The 23,895-nt window shown below is 31.2% G+C and overlaps 1 non-coding gene across 1 annotated transcript; it reads right to left on the bottom strand.

The window, feature by feature from the left end:
- Window positions 1-22,882: 22,882 nt before the first annotated feature.
- On the bottom strand, window positions 22,883-23,047 carry LOC126026496 (U1 spliceosomal RNA). The gene has a single exon (XR_007501743.1). It is a non-coding gene; the product is annotated as a U1 spliceosomal RNA (small nuclear RNA).
- Window positions 23,048-23,895: the final 848 nt, after the last annotated feature.

Genomic DNA, 23,895 nt, shown 5'->3' with positions numbered 1-23,895 from the left:
GTCCGGCGAGGTGGCGCTAGATGTATGGTGTCTGCCTTGCAAGCACTAACTGAGGAAGGACAGCGGTTCGATCCCCGGAGTCCCATGTGGTCCCCCAAGCCAGGGGCAACTTCTGAGCCAGGAGTAACCCCTGAGCATCAAACAGGTGTGCCCCGAAAACCAAAAAAAAAAAAAATTAGACCATATAAATAAATTTAATCTCACTTGTTAACAAATAACAAAGTGTTTAAAATATTTGAGTTTTATGTTGTTTGATTTTTGGAACACACCTATGATGATCAGTGCTTACTCCTAGTCTGTGTCCAGGGATCACTCTTGGTGTGAAAACAGGACTATATATTGTGTGTAAGATCACCTCTGTGTTGAAGATGTGCAAATGCTCCTATCTGCCATAGCTAGCTTTGGACTCTGTTTGAAAGGAATGAAAATATGCTTGTGTTGTAGAAAGGTATACACTTAACCATTTTGTTTGTTTGTTTTTGGGAAGGAGCACACCCCGCAATGCTCAGGGATTATTCCTGGCTCTGCGCTCAGAAATTGCCCCTGGCTTGGAGGAACATACGGGATCCTGGGGATCAAACCTACATCCGTCCTGTGTCAGCCTCATGCAAGACAAACGCCCTACCACTGTGCTTCCACTCCAGATCTCATTTGACATTTGAATTATTAATGTATGTATTTCTAACTATAATAATTCTTGAGTGAAATTAAAGCTGCTTCAGATATGCAAATAGCAGAGAGATTCATTAGTCACCAAGAAAATTGGCATTATATGCATTCTCACAATAAAATGAGAAAATGAGTTTCCAGGTCTGTATTCAGCCAGCTTCATAGTCTAACTCTGGTCACTAAATTCTTGATATAAGTCAAGCTATAAAAATTATGGGTGCACCAACTATATAACTGAAAACTGGAGAGGACGGGCCAAATCTCTGCCCTGCCTGCTGTATCCATCATCTTCAATTGCCATTTTGCCAATGCCCTGCTTGACCCCTCCTCTATAGCTCTCTGCAGAGGCACCATTCTAAATCTCCAGATATACTAGTATTTGAAAAAAAAAAAATCAGACATTTTGGAGTGAGTATGAACATTCTTTTCCCCATATTCTTATATTTTAAGAAACACTGGCAGCTGAAAACATTCCCCACAAAAGCCCAAGTATCAGAGTTAGTGATTGGAATTTGGACTCTGCAGTTGTGATTTATTATTATTATTATTATTATTATTATTATTATTATTATTATTTATTACTGTTATCAACTAGCAGAAAGAGCTCACTAGATAGACCTTATGACAAGGACTTAAGAACCTCATTACAAGATACAATAATTTTCACAAAATGTTTTGTTGCTGTATTCTCCTTTTAATTTTTTTTTCTTTTAATAATTTTGCTCCCATTTACCTGGAAACAAATGTTTTGTGATTAACTATGTCAACTATGTGACACTAGAAATATAAATTAAGTTGTATTTAAAAGGGGATGTGCTATTATTTCTAAGCAAATAATTCAGTGATACACTTTCACATCAAACTTACATTCTGATTGCTTTACATACTAATTGTGATAAAAATAAGAATAATAAAAATATTCAAAGTATTTTCTAATAGAGCTATCTCTTATGTATGTACCTAAACCAACATGTCCTTTTATATTTCAAAGAAAATGCTAACAAATTTTAACATCCCCCAACTAAAAATCATTTTTCAGACTAACTGTAGCTGACATAAAATATTTCCAGGAGCTAGAGTGGTAGCACAGCAGAAAGGCTTTTGCTTTGCATGCTGCTGGCCCAGGACAGACCTGAGTTCAATCCCCGCAATCTTACATGGTTCCCCAAGCCAGAAATAATTTCTGAGCATCATGGGGAATGGCCCAAATTCAAAAACAAAACAAAAAAACATTCGGAAAATTAAAAAGTGCAAAACTAATTCCTTCAAGTAATTTTCTAATGCTATAAGAAACTGCATTTTTTTTATATTAGCCACGCAAGAAGCTAAAAATTCAGCAGTAGTCTCATGACTTGTGGAAAAAGGCATTACTAAGTGTGTGTGTGTGTGTGTGTGAGAGAGAGAGAGAGAGAGAGAGAGAGAGAGAGAGAGAGAGAGAGAAAAAAACTCCAGAACTATAAAGGCTAGCAGGATGGATACTACTGTGTATGCATTTTCTTCACTGAATACAATGCTTTAATTCCAACATAGAAGATTCTCATAGCTCTGTAATAGGCATATTTAAAGACTAAATTATATTTATAAAAGCTGCTGCCTTTTGCTCAACTACACTAGGACAGATTTGTTCTTAACAAAGAGTGTTAAATATGATATAATTAATGCTTACCAACAGAAGCACCAATACTGATCTCAAGACCCACTATGAGTAAGTAAACATGAAAAGAACTGAAAGCATAAGATAAAAGCATGAGGAATTCTATCAGAGTATGATAATAAGCTTTATAAGATTATAATAATAATCAACTTTATTATACCATTCATGATGTGGACACAAACAGTGAATACAGCCCAATACAAGTCTTCTGTATATCTTTTCTTGTCATTTATATGAAAGAAAGAATATCATATATAGATTTTCTAATAGCATTTTAAAAAATAAAACATGGCTTGGAGATGTCTTTACTGGGTTCTCTCACATGGATTTCCTTGCAATCTTATAGACTCAGGAGCTTTGCTGAATGTAGACCTCTAAGTTTAGAGTAAAGATGCGGTAGCCCTGATAGTCGCTGATACCACAGGGCCAAAGTATCAGTAAACACTTGGACTTGAGCAATAAAACACCTACCTGCAGTCGTCTCCAGATTCCTTGAGCACTGCTTGCAAGTTTCTGGGTGGTTTCTAGCAATTCTCTGTGTTATGTGGGTTGGGGACATGAAATAAAGTACAGTGCATCTCAGAGATATACTCTAATTGCTCCATTATTCCCTGGTTCTTTTAAAATAGATTTTTTAAACATCTAAATAAGGGCACCATGAAAGTCAATGTCAAATCATGGAAATTTTAGATAGTTTGATATGTGACTGTACATTAATACTAAAATAAGATTACCTCTCATAGCAAGGAACCAAACAGATTCATGTTAGAATTACCTTTAAATGGTAACTGGGGATAGGGCCAGAGAGATTGAACGAGAAGGGCTCTTGCCATACACAAGGCTGACCTACTTTTGATTTCCAGCATTCATGTAGTACCTTGAGCACACCAAGAGTGCTTTCTAAGCCAAAATCAGGAGAAACTCCTGACAACCGCCCAATGCCCCCTGCCCAAAGTAATTGTAGCTGGATACAGGCAATATTAGCAATACTGTTTACAGAGCATTTTTAAGAGCACAGTGTCTTATTAAGCACTATGTTTATAGCCTATATAACCACACATTAAGGTTATTCCCATCCTTCTTTTTTAAAGAAGGAAATTGTAGTCTCAAATAAAGTTATATTGGCATTAATTGCTTTCAGAATCATGTACAGAGTATAATTGTTCTAAAGTAATTTATATATTGTTCATAATTATACAGTAAAATGACTTCTTGAATTCAATTATACACTTATCTCAAAACAATAATTTAAGTGGCAATCCCTCACTGGCATTTATGCAAATATCCTAAATAACAATGTTAAATTTATGTCTATTCTCATATATATTATATTAGATTGAACTACAATTAAGTCATTCACTGTGACAAGTATATGAAATGAATTTATTTCTAGTTCTAGCATCTCAAAATACTCAATAAGTAGGGGAACTAAAGGGAAAAACACTTGTCTTATTATTTTTATAAAAGTAGAGAAATAGTCAACAATATGTAAGCCACTATGATCAATATTAAAATTATATTTAAAAAGTAGAGAAATACAGAGAATATATTTAATTTATCCAATATTTTTCTGAACTAATCAACCAGCAATATTTATTTTTTTTTGTGAGGGGTTACGTATATTTTATTAATTAAGGAAAATGTCAATCCCCTCTCCTTACAAACAGAAAGACCAAATTTTTTGTATCTATCATTGATGCTTTTAAAATTTTACTTTTATCTTAATATTAATTTTTGTGTTTATCTACTAATTAAATAAAACACAAGGTTTTTGGAAGTTTTCTCTGGGAACATAAATTTTCCAATATCTCTTACAGTAAGTCTTTAGAAAATACTACATAAAATTAATTTATTTTATTTTTATCTTTTTCTTATTAAAATAAATGATAAAAATTGAAGAGAGAAGAGAAAAAATACAAGTTTTCCCTAAAGTTTTCTTTTTTTCTTAGGAAACCCTTTGGTACAGGGAGAGAAAATACAGAAAATATACAATTAACATTGGTTTGTCAAACTCAAAGGAAAAATTGGGAGACTATAATAAAGGTTATCCTGGACTTTAATGTACTTAAAGCACTTTTTGTTGTTATTTCGAAGCCACACATAGCAGTGCACATGGGTAGCTTTAGCTCTGTATTCTGGAATATTCCCTAACTTGTCTTGAGAGGTAATATGGCGTGTCAAATTTTAGTAGTTCACGTGCAAAGCAAATGCCTTACCCAATAAATATCTCTTTAGTACCCTAAAAGAGTATTGTAAGGAATGTAAATCTTAAATTTATTTGATGAGTAATATAGAGGAGAAGAAACACTGGTGTTTAGCTCTTATGCCTGTGACTTCTAGTCTACATTATAGAGATGAAAGTATTTCTTCTGTCTTACCTTCCTATTGGCTTAGCAGTCCAAAAGCCTATGAAAAAGACATAACTTCCTTATTGTATCCAGCATTACTAAATCTGGGAGGACTGCAAAGAGCTGAGAAACAAAAAACTATATACAGAAGGAAAGTGAAACCACTTAAATAATAGCAGTTTATGTTTTCCTCAACTTAGAAAAGCATATGGCACAGACTTTCACCCCACATGTTTCCTTTTAGCTAATTTCATGAAAATAAGGGGAATTGGAGGGGCTGGTGAGAGAGCAGAGTGGGTAGAATGCTTGCATATGGAGAATTCCAAAAATATTAAAAAAGAGCTCTGATATAATCCAGTATTCCATCTCTTTATATAAATCTCCTAAATTCAAAAATATTAATAAAAAAAGATATGCACATATCTATGTTCATTGTATATAGTGAGCAAAAACTCAAATTTGTGTTCAAAAAGAACACAAATGTGTAATGCAAGATGAATGGATAAAGAAGTTTTAATACATATATAAAATGTAAGAGTTTAGTCGAAGCACAGATAAATAAAGAGGAATCATAAAAATGAGAAGATTCTGCATCTCAAAGAAATTGATGAATGGCATACATTGATCATGCACAGAATAGAAGAAATTGTTCACCGTATACATATCCGCTAGGGGCTTAATAGCTCATGTATATAATATACTAGTAAAGTTTAACAAGAAAAAAAAATATTCAACCTCATTAAAATTAGAGACATGAGATGAACAGAAATTTTCTCAAAGAAGAAATACAGATGGCCAAAGACACATAAAAATGCTTCATATCATTAATCATCAGAGATATGCAAATCAAAATAACAATGCAGTATCACATCACACCACAGAGACTGGCATGCCTCAAGAAAAACAAGAATTGGTCCAAGAGAGACAGTACAGCAAATAGAATTCTATCTCCTGCATTCCATATAGTACCCTGAACCAGTCAGGAGCTATTTCTGAGTGTAGAGTCAGGAGTAATCCCTGATCTTCACCAGGTATGACACACACACATACACACACACAACACACACACACACACACACACAAAGTATTTTAATTTAAAAAAAATGGCAAAGCTACTACTCTGTTTGTCTTGCACACAGCCAACCAGGGTTCAAGCTCCTGTGCCCCACTTCTGGTCTCCCAAGCCTGGCAGTCACAACTTCTGAGTGAAGAGCCAGGAGTAATCTCTAAGCACTGCCAGGTTTTGCCACCAAATAAAATAAAACAAATAGAAGAGAAGAAAAAATAAAGAATATTGAGTATAGATATAGGAGAAAGGGACTTTCATTCACTTCCTGTGAGAATGTAGAATGGTGTAGTCTTTGGGATAAAAAATAGGGACTTTGCTCAAAAAAATTGAAATTAAGCTTCCATTCAACCAAGCAATAACTCTCTTGACAATATAACCCAAAGCCCCAAAAACACAAAGTAGAAAAAAGTCCTCTGCAAGGTTCATTGCAGCAGTATTCACATTAGCTGGAAACAACCCAAGAACCCTAGCATAATGAGAGAAAAAAAAACTTGATACATCCACACAATGAAATACTATGCATCTGTTTGAAGTACTGAAAACAGGAACTTTTATATACATGTATAGATATAGATAATCTCATACAGACTGAATTGAATCAAAAGGAGGAAGACAAATATAAAATTATCACATAACTGTGGGATATAAAAATACTATGAGAATAATTCCTAGAATATTAAAAATTATAGGTGGGAATTGCAGTTAAGAAAAGGGACCGCTATGACAATAATAGTTGGAAATGATCATTTTATACAAAAGCCTGGAAATAAAAAAAGTAAAGTAATATGCATACCACTTTAGTAACAATGTGCAAATCAAGGCACCTAAAAAGAAAAATCAAAATTGAGAGGTAAAGGAAGAGAAGGGAGAGGAGAGAGAGAGAGAGAGAGGGAAGAGAAGGAAGAGTAAGAGGAAAATGAGGAGAGAAAAAGGAGGAGAATAAAAAGAAGAAAAAGTCTGACACAGTAGTAGGCTTGAAGGAAGGGTAGTGGGGGACAAAGGTAACTGGGGAAATTAATGGCAGGAAATGAACACTTGAACACTGATGAAGGCATGGGTGTTGGAGAATTTTATAACTGAAACTCAACTATCAACAATTTTTAACTGTGTATCTCAAGGTGATTTATATATATATATTTATATTTATATTTATATATAAACATATTTGGTAAAGTATATAAATATATACCCAAAAGAAGAAAATCATGCAATTTTTCAAGACTTGGCTTCATCTGGGTGAAACACGTAAGTGAAATAAACTAGAGGATAAGGACATAAACTGATTATCTCATTCATTTATGGTATACAGACACAAAACAAGGGAATAGACAATAATGAATAATGACAATTCCTCAGCCCTAGATAAATGACAAAAATTACAGATTGGAGGACAAAAAATTACCTCCATGAGGGAAGTATAATGAAATGAATGGGAACAACACAATAGCATTCATGGAAGATCTTGAACACTTTGGTGTTGTTAAGAAGGGAAAATTTATATATCACAAGTCAATACTATGAACAGATGACCTAAACTATAGTAATTTAATTAAATAAAAAGGTAAAAAATCAATGGTGGTTTAGCAATAATTTTTCACAATATAACAACAATAATGCTATTGTAGCCATGTTGCCAAAGCTAAAGTAAAAACTAAATTTTAAGCATTCAATTGAGAATGTTCTAACATGCTTTCTTAAAATATATCTATTCAGTGACCTAGAGACACAGCAGATAGAACATCCCCTGTGAGTCCCCTGAGCCTGCCAGGAGTGATTTCTGAACTCTGAAACAGAAATAACCTGAGCGCCGCTAGGTATGACGCCCCCAAAAAACTATTCACCCAAGTCTGATCACCAATGATTATAACATATGTACAACTGATCAAATTGAGAAATCACCAAGATATCCATCAATGAATATAAAGGAGCATAATGATTATTATAAAATTAATTTATAACTGATAAAATTGAGAAACCACCAAGACATCTATCAATGAATATAAGTGAACATAATGCAATAATTCAGCCAATGATTTTTTTATTCCGCATTAAAAGTGAGTGTATTATTAAGCCATTAAAACTAAGCATTAATGTTATGTGAATACAGATAAGTGCAACAAGTCAATCTGAAAATATTATGTATGATCCACTGTTTGAATTCGGCAAAAAGCAAAACTATACAGAAACTAAGATTAGTGGCTGTCAGGGCTTTGGCGTACAGTTCTTAAAAGATAAAACACGATGAAAATCTTCCGTATTTGTCCTTCTACAACTGGCTTATTTCATTGTTATGGCAGTTAAATGATAGTTCTACTTAATAGTGTAATAATGTATGCATATATTATGCATTTTTCTAACTATAAGTAAAAGTAAAGAATATCTAGATTGTAAATTGTAAAATCTAGTTATTATTAGTATAAACATTTTAATTAATACATTTTAGTAAAAATATTACACTAATGCCAAATGTTAAATTTAGAAAAAAGTAGATGTATATAAAGGTCCTAAAACTACTTTATTTTTTACTCATTTTTGATTAACTTAAAATGTCTTAAAACAATATATATATAAACAACAGAGTAATTTTACTAATTAATTAAACTGATAAAGTTAGAAAGTAATTAATAATCATATATAATGCATATTAAATTATCTAGTATTCATTAATGTTATTACACTTATATTGTAAATAGAATACAATCAGTTATCTGGTTAATTTAATAAATATGAAAATATTGATTTTAATAATACTTGATCTCATTAATATTAGTTTTGCATTTTTGTTTTGTTTCATTTTTGTCATATTAAACATTATATGACAAAATTATGAAGCACACTTAAAATAAGATTAAAACTCATTATGTATCTTTGTGAATTCACTGTATCAACTACTAAATTATTAGATACTCTGTTTCAGTCTATAGTTCTTAACAGTTATCAACATAAAAATATTTTTATTTAGTGTTTATATTATCTGATAATGGTGATTCATATGAAAGTTTGCTAAATTTCTTTGTCTATCTTCTTGAAAAAATACACAAAAATTGTACTATAATATTTACTAAAAATAATCAAGTAGCGGCAGTATACTCAAGTCCATACTGTTTGTCTTATATAAAGTCAACCTGCGTTCTATACCCAGCCCTTTATATGGTTCCTAAGACTGTCAGAAGTGATCATTATTGCAGAACTAGAAGTCCTGAGCATGCAGGGTATGGCCCAATATCTACCAACCCCCAATATGTATACACACAAACATACACACACACACACACACACACACACACACACAGTAGATCTATAATGTATGAAGCTCAACTGTAAAAGAAAATATTTACCTAAATCAATAAAAAATTCTTAAAAAAAGAAACAATTCTGGGGCCAGCAGTGGAGCAAGCAGTAGGGCATATTCCTTGTCTGCACTAACCTAGTATGGACAGCAGTTCAATCCCCCAATGTCCCATTTAGTCCCCCAAGCCAAGAGAGATTTCTGAGCACATAGCCAGGAGTGACTCCTGAGTGTCACTGGGTATGGCCCACCCCCCCCCCAAAACAGAAAAGAAACAATTCTGATTAAATAATAAATTTCATTACATATAAAGTAAAAGATGGTTAGGGTGTAAGTCATGATAAAAGTAGAGTATTTGTTTTCCTCACATCCATTGCATTCCAAAGCTCAAATCTAATTTAGGATAATTTCTCACTGTTAGATGCACAATTAATTTCTAATATAATGTTTTATAAAAATATGCCTGTGATTATGTGAATAGGTCCTCAAACAATGTATCCACAGTCTAAATTCATATCATGGCTCATTTTGTTTGCATGATTCAGATTTACAAATTACAAAGAGTTTAAACCATGAAATGCTACCAGATAGAGATTACTGAAAAAGATTACTTAGGTTAAATATGTCCAGTAAGGCCTAAAATGTATAGAGATACGTTCTTCACAGAACAAATTCTACTAAAGAAGATGCACTTGTCAATAAAGAAGATACACATTTATGACCATTTTAAAAGCAAATAACTTTTATTGCATATTTACAGTGATATAATTCCTAATAAATTACGCTAATTAAAATCAGCTTCCCATAAAACGTATAATAAAATATCATAGAAATAACATGTTTTCTAATGCTTTAAAATATCACTCTATAGTGATAATTCACACATCTTGTAATAAATACATATAGTACATTAGCAAGATAAAATGTGTTTTTGTTATATGTGCTTTAAATTAAGAAATACTAATAAACCAAAAAAATAGCAGGAAAGGTACTTGCTCAAACCAGGGCTCAATCAATTATCAGTCTTCCATATGGTTCCATGGGCACCACAAGAAGTGATTTTTAGTGTATAGATAGTCGTAAATCCAACTATTGCCAGATTGGCTCAGAGTATAAAAAAAAAAAAAGGCAAAATTTCTGTGGTAAGCTTTAGAGTTCTTTCCTCTAAACAGAATTTTTTTTAAATATAACTTATTATTTGTTTTCTATTTATTTTGTACAAAATGGCAAACTTTGATTTATAAAGAGGGATACTGATATTAAGATAAAAATATAGACTGGAGATGTATATGAAGGCCATTGTGGAATTGAAATATCTAGAATGGTTTTCAAATCACTGTACTTATTTGGTGATTCAAAGAGACACACAATGATAGCAAAAAAGGAATAGACATAATTAAGCAGATATAATAACTGGCAACAAATCTTACTGGTTCATAATGTATTATTTTTAAGTCTTTTTCAAGGGCAAGTTCTTTTTGATTACTTATAATTGGTATAAAAATAAGCAGGGACAGTGTACGAGTGATAATGCTTGCCTAGGATAATGCATAGCTGACCTGGGTTCAATTCCTAGTATCCCAAATGGTCCCACAAACCCTACCAGGAGTGATCACTGAGCACAAAAGCCAGAATAAACTCTGAGTAGTATTGTGTCTAATACGAAAAAAGTAAAAAAAGGTTTATGCGTGAGAATACACTGTACCTTAGTTCAGATTTCAAATAAGTGAATGCTGTATTAGTAAACTTATAATAAACAATGAATTCAAATTGCTTTTGGAAGTGCATGCTCTAAGTTTAAACTGTGAGGAACTGAGAGATTTTTGTTTCTCTGTTAGTTTATCACAGCAGTGACTTCAGTCAAGAGAATGAGTGCTCCTGCAGTACCCCATGTGTTTCATGTTGACATGTGTAGTTGCTTGACAAACTATTTTATTGAAAATGATACCACTTTCCAGTACAACAAAATTAAATGTCAGTTTCTGAGTTGATGCTTTTTTAAGGGTATGTAACATTTAAAGAAAAAGAAAATCTTTCTAGTAGTCTGTGTTGAATGATCATTTCAGTCTATGTTAAAGAAATGTCAGCTGACAGTATGCCCTTGACACCTTTTATTGGATGACATGTTAGATAAGTATCATCAAAACAACCTCTGCAGGGCTGCTAGAAGTATATGTAAAATGATTCTGGTATAAACTTACTAATAAAATAGAAAATAATCTTTATACATAGTCAATAAAAGTTGTAAAAATTAGAAAGCAGCTCAAAAAAGGCAGAACCATAAAAAGAAATATGGAGGAGAAGTTTGGAATAGAGTATGGATGAGGCAGGAATTGTTATAAAATATGTCACTCTTAGCAAAAATGAGTAAACAAGTTAGACTGTAAAATGTGAACTGAAGTAGTTTTAGTAGACCAGATTTGAAAAGGTAGAAAAACAATAATCCAAATGCTTAAATTTTTCTTTTCATAAGAGGTATTTTAGATGGGAAGGATCAAAAATAGTTACCTTTGTATATGAACTTCATCACATCAATTCTGATGAGGCACTGTTTCAAACTGATTACCAATCATTCAAAAGAGGCTCTCTGGAAAAGTGCATGATTTAGAGGTAATGACCAAATAGATTTGTTCCCTGGCCCACAAAATAGCATTGAACCCATTAAACTTAAAATTAGAGGTACTGTAATTTAAAAAGTCTTTATATATTGATTATACTGATAACACTTTGAGTTGAGAAGTGTAAATAAAAGTTAAAATTTGTTTACCTAACAGTCTAGCATTTAATGAAAAGAGGCATTAAAATTAGAAGAAATAAACACAATTCATGTTTTCTTTTATTTTGTTTGTTTATTTTGGGGCCACACTCTGTGGTGATCAGAGGATACTCCTGGCAACTGCACATCAAAAGCGGCTCCTGGCTCAGGGGGCCATATGGGATGTCAGGGATCTAAACAATGTTCATTCTGGATAGGTCACATGCAAGGCAAATACTTTACCCTGTGCTATTGCTCCGGGCCCCAGCGTTGTCATTTTCAAAGAGGCTAAAGTAAGAAAAGGCCGCTTCCAAAGAACTATAAGCATGTTAGATATCTGCAAATTAACAGAAATGGATTCTAGGAATATACTCTAGGAACACAAGAATTAAATAATTAAAGAATCCCTTTTCACACCTATATTCAATGAAGCGCTATTTACAATAGCCAGAATTTGGAAACAACCAGGATGGGGGGCCCTTCAACAAAACTGTGGTACATATATGTAATGGAATATATGAAGCCATCAGGAGAGTTGAAGTCAAGAAATTTTTCCATACATGGATGTACAATGGAATCTCTTATGCTTAGTCAAATAAGACAGAGAGGGAGAGAGAAACGACACAGAATAGTCTCACTCATATATGTGTTTTAAGAAAAATGAAAGACATTTCTTGCATATACCCTGAACTCACTATATGTAATTCAGTGCCTGCCACTAGTCACTTATATTCAAACACAATGTATGTTAAACCTGTGAATTTCAGGTCCATTCTCTGATTTTTTACTTAATATCAGTATTATGTGAGGGTACCGATTACTATATTCTGATTTACCTTAGCTGCTTGATAAATATGCTGATTCTGCCTTTTTACAGGATACTTTTCATTTTATACTAATTTCAGTCTAATATTTTAGTTATGTTCTTTCTTAACTCCATATTTTCTCCCTTTTCACTCATTGTTTATTTAAATGTACAATATGACCATACTTATGACCATAGGGGGCCAGAGAGTTGGTGCAGCGGGTAGGGAGTTTGCCTTGCACTCGACTGACCTAGAGGAACCCCGTGTGATGCCCTGGAATCCCAACTGGGTCCCCAAGCTAGGAGCAACTTCTGAGTGCATAGCCAGGAATAACACTTGAGTGTCTCCGGATGTGGCCCAAAAACCAAAAATCAAAACCAAACAAAAACCTATATGACCATAAAATATTCCTTTTTCACTTAATTGTGAAGGCTTATTTTCTCAAACACACACACACACACACACACACCACACACACACACACACACACACACAACACATTCAATCAGAAAACAAAGGAACATTTGTGCTTCTCAGTGGTTCCTGAATTTAAAGACAGTAAAGTAATCCAACTTTCAAAAGCCCACGAAGGTTGAAATAATAAGTTCCTATTTAAAAATTTTACTCACTAACTTAGGTCTCAGAAACAGAAGTTAATAAATTGGTTGACTGATATATTAGTAATAATAAACAGTCTTATAATGTTTCATCAAAAGAACTATTAATTTGCAACTTCAACTTAATTATTTAATTCTGATAAAAAATGGTATACTGTTGTATTATAGCTGCAGTTTTTCATGTTCTAAAAAGCTTTCAAATTAAGAAAGATATTTCATAATGGAAAAAAGAGATTGGAAGTTTTTAATTAGTTTTAAATTATCATATAGCCCTATTTTAATATACCAGTATGTAGTTTTTCCCACAAAAATAATAAAACTAATTTTATTTCTAAGAAGAACATTAATAAACATCAGTATTCAAAGTAAATCATCAAAAATAATTCTATAAACCCTTTCAATAGTTTTGTGCCTTCAATCTCCCATAAAGTAACATCGTTAAATAGCAATAAGACAATGATTATTTTCCTCTTTTCTTCATATTATCTCTCAACTTGTTTATTATCCATCTTATGCTCTTCGTAACTGACAGAATAGTTTACTTTGTAATGCTACAAAAACCAAAGATTTCTTATAAATCTTCTCAAGGTTTACTCATTTGTTATACCCTCGCAAGATATATTCCACCAATTGTACATGTAAACTAGATTTTCAAAACAATTGATCTCTTTGCCATATTCTCTGTGAGTTCTTTAACAACCATTAAATTAATAATTACTTTCTCAGAACTGATTTATATCCCTAAAAACTTTTTCTCACTATAGAAATAATGTACTTTGAATATTTATATTTCTTGTTTCTGTCTTTCTTCATGATGACAGGGCTTTTGGTCAATTACCTTCTCTGCCTTAATTACTATCATCCAGACCAGTTTCTAACCCAAGGTAAAAGCTGATAGATAAATAAATATTCTGAACCATCAAGGAGAGTATAAATAAGAGAAAAATTAAAATTCAAAATTGCATTGCATATACAGAAATACAGGTTAATGTTGAGTGTGCTGATGACTATGTAAACTGTAAGAAACAACAAAATGAGATAGCAGAACCTGATACTTGGTGAATGATATCTGATTTAAACACAAAAATAGCATAGCCTGATGGAGAAAAGAGAGAAAGTAATTTTACATATGAGCATCAAAATTGCAGAGGAAAAAAATAGAAACATAAAATTTGAAAGCCAAAAGAATAAAGGCATCATTTGCAATACTAATGTTTATGTCACTTTATAATTAACTAAAAGATGATAAATTTGCATACAATATAATAAATATAATCCTTGGTAAATAAATTGTATCATGACATGGTCAAATATAAACCTCAGTGTAACCCATTTTTGAAAAAATATCCTTAGATAATATCTATGATTATTTAGAGAAGCAAAATGCTGATGGATGGGATATTATATCCTTAAGGACAAGACCTAGCTTATGAACACTGTGTTCCAGCTTTCATAATGGACAAGGTGCCAGAATGTTTTTTTTTAAAATCTCTGGAAATTTCACATTGGCAAGTTTGAGATTCATGTGTAATTCATGAGCTTTTAAAAACCAAACCTAATAAGTGACAGAGAAATGATTCCCAAGTACGCCTTTATGCTGAGATAGGTATGTATTACATTGTAGGTTGAGAAACAAAAAAAAGTTACCAATGAACAAATAAATTCTGCCCAAGATCAGACACCTGATGGTCTTACACGTCTGGAAGGCAATTTTGAATAATTTGACTCCAAAATCCAGACTCTTTACTTGGTCTTTAATTTATGCACACAGAACTTATGATGTTCTTACAGATCAGTGTTCATACTTCATACCGTGAGGGTCATCACAAAATAAAGTGCAATAAAAAGCTTAAGTGCCTTCTTAGAAAATGGAGCCACCTTCTTTAACATCTTTATTATTTATATAAATTTTATAGGACTCTTTCCACAAGGAGTGGAAGAGTGCAGTTAGAGCAGAGTAGGCACTGCTATGGCTCTGAAAGTTGAAAATGATCTCTCTGGAAAGAAACTGGATGATGAAAAGAGATAAGTGATATATATATACATATATATGTACATATATGTATATATATGTGTGTGTATATATATAATACTATAATACAATACCCATCAGTAACAATATACAAACCATAATGTCTAAAAGGAATAAAAAAACGAGAGAGAGTAAAAGTGTCTTCCAAAAAAGGTGAGCAATAAAAGGGCATAAGGGAAAGTTTATGACACTCAGACAGGAATGGTGCACTGGGTGAAGGGATTGGATTTTGGGCATTGCATGATTAAAACACAATCATTGAACAACTTTGTAATTGTATCTCATAAGTGAATTCAAATTAAAATTTATTAAATAACTGAAAATGAAATGCTAAAAATGTGATATTAAAACAAGATAAAATGCAAAATGTTATTAATTTACATTAATTTTATATAATTTCTCTGTGTCATTATATTTTACATGTGTTTTAGTAACTTTCCCACATTTCTGTCCATGCAACAAACTTCTAAGTCTTATTTATTTATTTATAGTCACATTTTTGCAGTATAGCTTTTATATTTTATTTTTTCAATTTATTTTATTTTATTTTTAGGCTACCCTAGTGTTGCTGAAGGTTTTATTCCTGGCATTCCAAATCACCACTTGTAATGCCCAGTTGAGAATCACATGGAAATGCCGGGATTGAACCTGGGTACCCAAGAGCAAGACAAATGTCTTTACCAGCTATACTATCTTTTCTGACTTGCTTTATCTTTATATATATATACTTCTATGAAAAGAGAAAAAAATATTTTCTGGGGCAATTAACTTAATAATTTTTCCTATGTCAGGTAGTTTAAATAATTTATTCCAATTATAGCAAAAGTATTCACTGTTTTATTTTTAAAACAACAATCATGTAGTTTCTAGTGTAATTAAAACAATATTAAAGTTCAATGGAGATAAAAAACAATAGGCAGGGTTCTTCCCTGGTACCCCATACGATCTTCAACAATTCTAGGAGTGATCCCTAAGTAAGACAAAATATGCACTAAAAGCTGTTAGCTGAGGTTCCAACACACACACACACACACACTCACACACACACTCACACACACACACACACACCCATAGATAGATAATAGGAGAATATTTTAATGCAAAGTTTACATTTTTTAAAAAATATATATAAACAAGATTTATCTCAGAATAAATTTACACAATCAGCACATAATCTAATTGTGAAAATATCCAATTAAAATAATAAAATATATGCTAGCAAAATTTCCAAAGTTCACTACTAGGAAATTTGTTGGTGCCACTTCCCATACTTCACATCTACTATTAGGTCCATACTTGCACTGCTTTATTCAGAAATACAGCTTTTATATATCTAAAGAGACTAATTCATAGGTAATTTTTCTAAGAAAAGCACAATTTTTTTTAAAAAATTCTTTAACTGAATCACTATAAGATACAAGAATTAGAAATATGTTCTTGATGAATTTCAGTTATACAAGCTAGAATACACATCCCTTCACAAGTGTACATTTTCTGCCACCAATGTCTTCAGATATCCTCTTCTCTCTTCAGTCTGCCTTTCTTCTCAGTCCATTTTGCCCTTTCATTTCTTCCTTCCCGCTTCCTTTTTAGACACTATGGTTTGCAATATTGTTATGCGAAGTTATATCATGCATGTCACTTTATATCCTTTCTGTGTCCAGTTCCTACCCAGAGTGATATTTTCGATTGTCATTGTCATAGTAGTCCCTTCTCTGCCTAACCCGCCCCCTTTGTTATTGTAGCAAGCTTTCCTAACATGGACTTTCATCTTCATCCTCATCTCTATTTTCTCTGGAAATTAATATATACTATCATTTCTATATCCTACACATGAATGTGATCATTTCTAAATTTATCCTGCTCACTCTGACTCATTTTTATTAGTATAAAAACATATTCATCCATGTTAAAGACAAATTCTTCAAATACTTTGTTTGGTTTAGGGGATATACTAAACTATGTTTCAAGGTTTACCCCTGGTCTATACTTAGATGTATGCCTGGCAGAGTCTGGATAATTGTATAGGATGTTAGGGATCAAAGGTGGAAGACAGCCATATATACATGACAAGCACCTTGTATAGTTCAAAGAGTTGTGTGTGGGACATACCTTTATTTACTGAGCTAATTATAGAACAAAATCTTTGAATTAAAGAGACAAAATTAAAGAAACAAACAAACATGTATGTGACAAATTCTGGGAAATATATAAGGGAAAGAAAGCAAAATAAAGGACATTATTCATTTAATCTTCAATATATCTAATAATCCCTTTCTCTAACAACAACCCACCTATACTCAACAACCTCTCTCTAAAAATATTAGATGGTTCAAACTAAATTTAACAAAGTGAATTGTCTTATATATATAATTGATTTTCTGGCAATTATAGCATAAAAATTAGAATATCATCTACTTTTGTAACAATCTTGTCTCCTGAATTTTTATCTCTAAACAATGATACACTAAAATTAATTATTATTATCACACTATTTTAAAATATTATATGTATGACCCCAAATTTGAATATAAAACAAAAAATAAATTTTTTGTTCTCAAATGTAAGTAGTTTGTGAAATAATTCCTACCTTATTATTCAAAATTTCAAGTTTCTAACCCTGAAATCAGAGAATTTGGATTTTTCAAGCATATAAATTACCATAGAAAGTATTTAGATACATGTATACATATCATAACATTTTCATGTCAATAATTATTAGTCTATTTTAAGTATATAAAAAATAAACCATAATATCAAAACTAGCATCATTTTAAAATAGACTGAAACTTCACCCTAACCTTTTTTTATTTTGTATCAAAAATGTAGGAATAGTGTAATTATTTACATGTAAAAAGATTCGAATACATTATTAACTTCGTAAGACAATCGTATACTTTAAGTTTATCAAAATAATACTTCTAACAGTAATTTCTATTTTTAGACAAAATAATGTTTTCAACAAAAATTTACATTAATCATAAGTAGCCTTTACTTGCTTATATTCACATGTGACACAGTTACTTTACCCTTAATTTTGTTATATAAACTGTATTTGTAATATGTGTCACATTATTATAAGAATATATTATTGCAGAAAAAGTGGGACTTCTGAATTTAGAGATAATTTCTCAGTTTCTAAATGTTATACCTCTCATGCAATTATGTTGACTTTTCTGGTTCTTCTCATAAATATTTTTCCCTTTCAATATTTCTATTGTTAATAAATTATATATCTAATTATATAATACAAATTACATATATTAAATAACATAAATACATATACATAGTCAATGTTTAAATTTTAGCGTCAATGAATTATCATATGATCTTTAATATTTATCATAAAATCTGAATTTCTTTTCACTGAGTGAAATATTACTAATGTGAAAATTACTTTAGCAGAATAGAAATGGACAGAATCCAGGCCAAAGACATTATTATTAGAAAATATACCTAATTATTGTGTAAGCTTAAATTCAAGAAAATAGATGCTCTCCAGAAGAATACATTTGGTCTTATATTTAATCTATCATCTACTATTACTTACTGCTAAAGAAACATTGATTACTTAAGAGAAACAATTGATCAGATTTTTCTAGATTTTTTAGAATATAAAATAAATGTCTGGGCCCGGAGAGATAGCACAGCGGCATTGCCTTGCAAGCAGCCGATCCAAGACCAAAGGTAGTTGGTTCAAATCCCAGTGTCCCATATGGTCCCCTGTGTCCTGTCAGGGAGCTATTTCTGTCAGACAGCCAGGATTAACCCCTGAGCAACGCCGGGTGTGGCCAAAAACCAACAACAACAACAAAAATAAAATAAATTTCTACAATGTGTTTGTTGTTAGAGGTAGTTTTTCCAAGGCTGAATTTATATAATTTATATTACAGAAATGTATACCTTAGTCTTCTGTCTATAAAGCTTAATTACTAATTATAATATATTTCATGAATAAGTACATCAAGATTTCTCAATGACTTACAAATAGAAAATCTTTTATAATAAAAATAAACCTGAATAGAAAATCATCAACTCTAATTTGGAATTTCAAGTAAGCAATTTACAGAAAAAAACTATAAATTTTAATATATTTATAACTTTTTATAGACTTAAACATCATTTTCTTATTAGTAAAAGTAAGGAGCTAAGATGTTTATATTTTTAAATATACACAAATCACAGATTTAATATAAACATGCATATGATATATTATACATAAATTTACAAGTAACTTTATTTTAATGACGTTTACTGATGTATAATAATACAACCTTAGTTTATGTTTGGAATAAGATTTTGCTACTATGCCTAAAAATCTTTTCATTTGGTACCATTACTCTAAAGAAGAGCAATATACAAAAAGCCTATAATAATAAATTACTCCATGATGTATTCTATGAAGTTATTTTGTCCTTTAAATCACTGTCTATTTTAATTTATTCTCTTTTTTTAATTTATTCTCTTAAAAAGAAATCAAATGACTTTAGTTTACCATTAGAAGATTAACTAAAACTCAGTATGGAATTGATTTCAAGCATATGATGGCAACCTCCACATGAAACAATGTCTAAAAATCAATATTGAGAAATGAAAAGAGTCTTGGACAAACAAGATAGAAAACTTACTTTTTTTTTCAAAACTGTTTAAATAACCAATAAGCGATTATCCATTGACAGAGTAAGGCATACACCCTAAAATCATGTCATCAAGAAGAGATTTTGGCAATATCATATGGCACTAAAGTGCAGTTATTGAAAGAAAAAATAATATTGTTTTGTTGTATGTTAGATGATCCTGACACATTGGCAGAGAAAATAAACAACTCATGTTAGCCAACAGCTCTGAGAGGTAACTGCTGCCTCAGATTATTGTTTGACTTTAGTAAAAACTTGAAATATATGTACAGAATATTGGGTTTTCTTTTCTTACTTAAAAGGGAGAAAAGGGAAACCCCAAGTAAATAATAAATAAAATAGTAAATAAAAATGGCATGATAAAAGCTTACAAGGTCCATGCTAATATTAAAGTTGATTAACTGTGTATATTTATATAAGCTCATATCACAATTGTTAAGAAAACTACTCTTTCAGAACGATTTAAATAAATAGTTAGCAAAGGACTAACAAAAAACTTAAGCCTGTCACAACTGTAAGATAAACTAAACAGGATTTGTTATCAAGAGCAATACATCTGCCCCTGCAACATTTCTGCTCACATATTTCATTTCATACTTGGACAGATACAGAAAACAATGTCAAAAGAGGCATTCCCTCTAAAACATTGGGGTCAGAAGTTCTGTATTATCTAAAGGATTCCATCACAATATGCAATTGAGGAATACACAACTTCAAAACTATCAACCTACTTATGAAAAACCACATTACATAGATACCAGTTCCGGCAGCAGTCACTCCATGCAGCTATTGATCAAAACAGTGTATTTAAAAGCCATATTACAAAATCTATGACCTTGTTTCTCCTATTGCAAATGACAAGTTATGATGGCCACAAGCCTAACACTCTGCTCTGTCATCAATTTTCTCCAAACACAACAGAAATGAGAACCATCACTGTTCTCATTTTCCAAGGATATTGAACCTGTATTTAAGAATATATTTTTAAAATGAAAAAATGTTGAAACATAAACATCCAATATGTTTCGTACAAAAATATAATCTTGTATTATTTCACAAACATAATCATGCATATTTGTGGATATCACATCTATTAGTATATGAGAAACAGGATACAGAACATTTTAGAACCATGAAACTTCAAATGTGAAAAAGTCATCCCTAAAACTATTTCCATATAACATTCAGAAGCACCATGTTAAGCCTTTGAAAATTTGAAAAGATTAAAAATAATATTTTCAAATATCAACGCACATATCTGCATATAATCATAGTAAGAGGACCAACATCCAGCTCTTAGAATACTAAAACATGTTTGCACCTACCTTGGCCTTGTCCATCTACTTGCTGACTCCAAAGGATCACAGTAAAAATTAGCAGCCCTGTAGTCCAGGTCCACATTCTTCTAATGATAGTTTCTTGTCCTCTGGCCATTGCATTTTAGAATCTGCATATTGATAAGGGTTGACATGAAAGGTACAATAAATTACAATCACCAAGAAATGTATTGCCACCTAAATTTCATTTATAACAAAATTGTAGACTTACATGGTCCTGTTTAAGAATCTCTTGAATCAAACTCTAAGATAATTATTAAAAGACCTCATTCATATTTAAACTTATACTCTAAATATGAATCTAAACAACATATTTCATCATAAGTTTGTAAATAGGGTGATCAACTTGAAAATGTATAAAATGCTCAAAAATAAATATTAAATTTCAGCCCCCTAGATAAAGATAAACAAGTAGTATATAATACATTTTATTAAAGATAAACTGTGCATTAAATATTGTATGATATTTATGAACATAAAAATCTTATTGCATATTTACATAAAATTTTAGAATATTACATAATGTAATTTATGGCTTTGATTTAAATAGTATTGAAGTTATATACTTTATGGCATAAAAATTCAATATACACAAAAATTATTTTGTACTAAACATTGAAAGTGTTTTGATTATATAAATAAAAATATGTAAATCAAAATTTAGTGTCACAAATGTTATTAAATATAAATTAGTATATAATATTTGTTATTCAATTAAGATTCAGATAAAAACATAATATATAACTTATATTATATGTACCTTTTTCTTTACAGATGTATAAAATAAAATATATTTAATGACAAAATATATTTGAAAATGTGTTTTATACTCATGTAATCAAAATTAGACATATTAAATGTTCACCAAAGAAATGTTATATAGTCATTATAAAGTTTATAAAGTTTTTAAAGTGATTAGATTTAAATCAAATGACTATGAATTACAGTCAAAAATACAAGTTAATAAAATCTTCGGGGCTGGAGAGATAGGACAGTGAGTAAGGTACTTGCTTTATATGTGGCTAATCTGGCTTAATTTCTGGTATTCTGTATGTTCCCAGCATCTTCATGAGTGGTTCCCGAGTACAGAGCTAGGACTAACCCCTAAACTTGCTTTGTCTGGCCTCAAAACAAAACAAAAAGAAAAGAAAAGAAAAACTATCAAGTTGCTAAGTGATTGTTTAAATACTAAAATATTACCTAGTTTATGTCTAAACATATACAATAGTTAAGATCATTTTATATACATAGATATAATAAAACATACATATGCAAACAAACTAATTCAAGGAAATATTAAGATATCGCAAGATTACAATAAAAATATTCATCAAGGAAAAATTTGATAGGTTATTCTTAAGTCCCAGATTTTTTCACAGTTGGCAAATAATAAGTTAAGGAAAATAATTTTAATAATTTCATAATAAAATTTAAAACACTGTTTAAAGTGCTAATAATAATTCTCATAAATTTGTGAGAAAATTGACTGTACTGAGCTTTTTCCTTATCAACTATAGCAATTAAAATTTGATTTACTTTATTAATTTGAATTATTTCATTTTGGACTCAAGCAACAGACCGTATTAAAACTTAAGGAACTATTTTTTTCTAGTATGAGAAGTTTAAATATCCATGTGTAACAACAGGATAATGGAAGCAAATTTTTTTTCTAGAGTAAGCACAAAAACAGTTCCTAGTGCAACAAATTTCTACAGTGGAGTTTCCCACATTTGGGGGAAATCACAGAAGTCAGGACACCTGAGTGTAATGAATGAGCTAAACCCTGGGCAAACCACCTTCTTGAATGAAGGTATCTCCTCTGCAAGGTAAGCATGATGATAGCAATATTGATTTACTAAATATATTGTTTGTAAATTTACTAAACCCCAGGTTATTCTTATATCCTAAACTCTTACATTCCTTATCTTATTTCCTTTTGTTTGTCTATTATTTTGGGGTCACACCTGGAGGAATTTAGAGCATACTCCAGACTGCTCTTGATCACCTGGAGGAGTTCAGGGTGATATTGGGTGATGGGTTTAGAATGGGTGGCTAAGTGTAAGGAAAAGTGCCCTACTAACTGTATTATTATTTCAGCAGTTCCTTATTTAATTTCTATGAAATTCTCTGAACTTTCAGAATCTTTCATTTTACAGCTAAAAAAAAGTAAGATTAGGAAAGATATCCGTGTAGTTGCTAGTATCATTTGATGTATAATAATTTAAGCCCTTAAAAATCTAGTTATGATACAAGTAATGGTTATTCATAAGATGTTCTAAAAAAAAGAAAAGAGATGTCTTACATATAGAACCTTAAGTGTTTTAGACAAACATCTTCAAATTGAAAATCACTAAAGGATAAAGCTTGCTGAATGATGATAATTAGTCCCTGTAATAGCCCTTCGCAGTTTAATCTGGGTTTTTCAGGAAATAGCCTAAGGTTAACCAACACAATATCTTTGCCAGTTACTTTAGATTAATCGAAGCAAATACATAACAAAAAACACAAATGGATGTTTATATGTTGAGGGGGTCAGGAAGAAATATAGGAGATTGCTGAGAAAAGCCAACCTTTCGTGCAGTGAATCTACAGTTGTTTGGGGGTGCAGGATGTCCCAGTCTTTTAACCATTATCTGATAGGTCTTTGTTCTCTTCTAATCACTGTGTAAACATTTACATGTT

The sequence above is a fragment of the Suncus etruscus genome, chromosome 13, assembly GCF_024139225.1.
Source record: "Suncus etruscus isolate mSunEtr1 chromosome 13, mSunEtr1.pri.cur, whole genome shotgun sequence".
Classification (NCBI taxonomy): Eukaryota; Metazoa; Chordata; class Mammalia; order Eulipotyphla; family Soricidae; genus Suncus; species Suncus etruscus.
The sequence above is the reverse complement of the archived record's forward strand: the minus strand, read 5'-3'. Positions and strand labels throughout refer to the sequence as shown.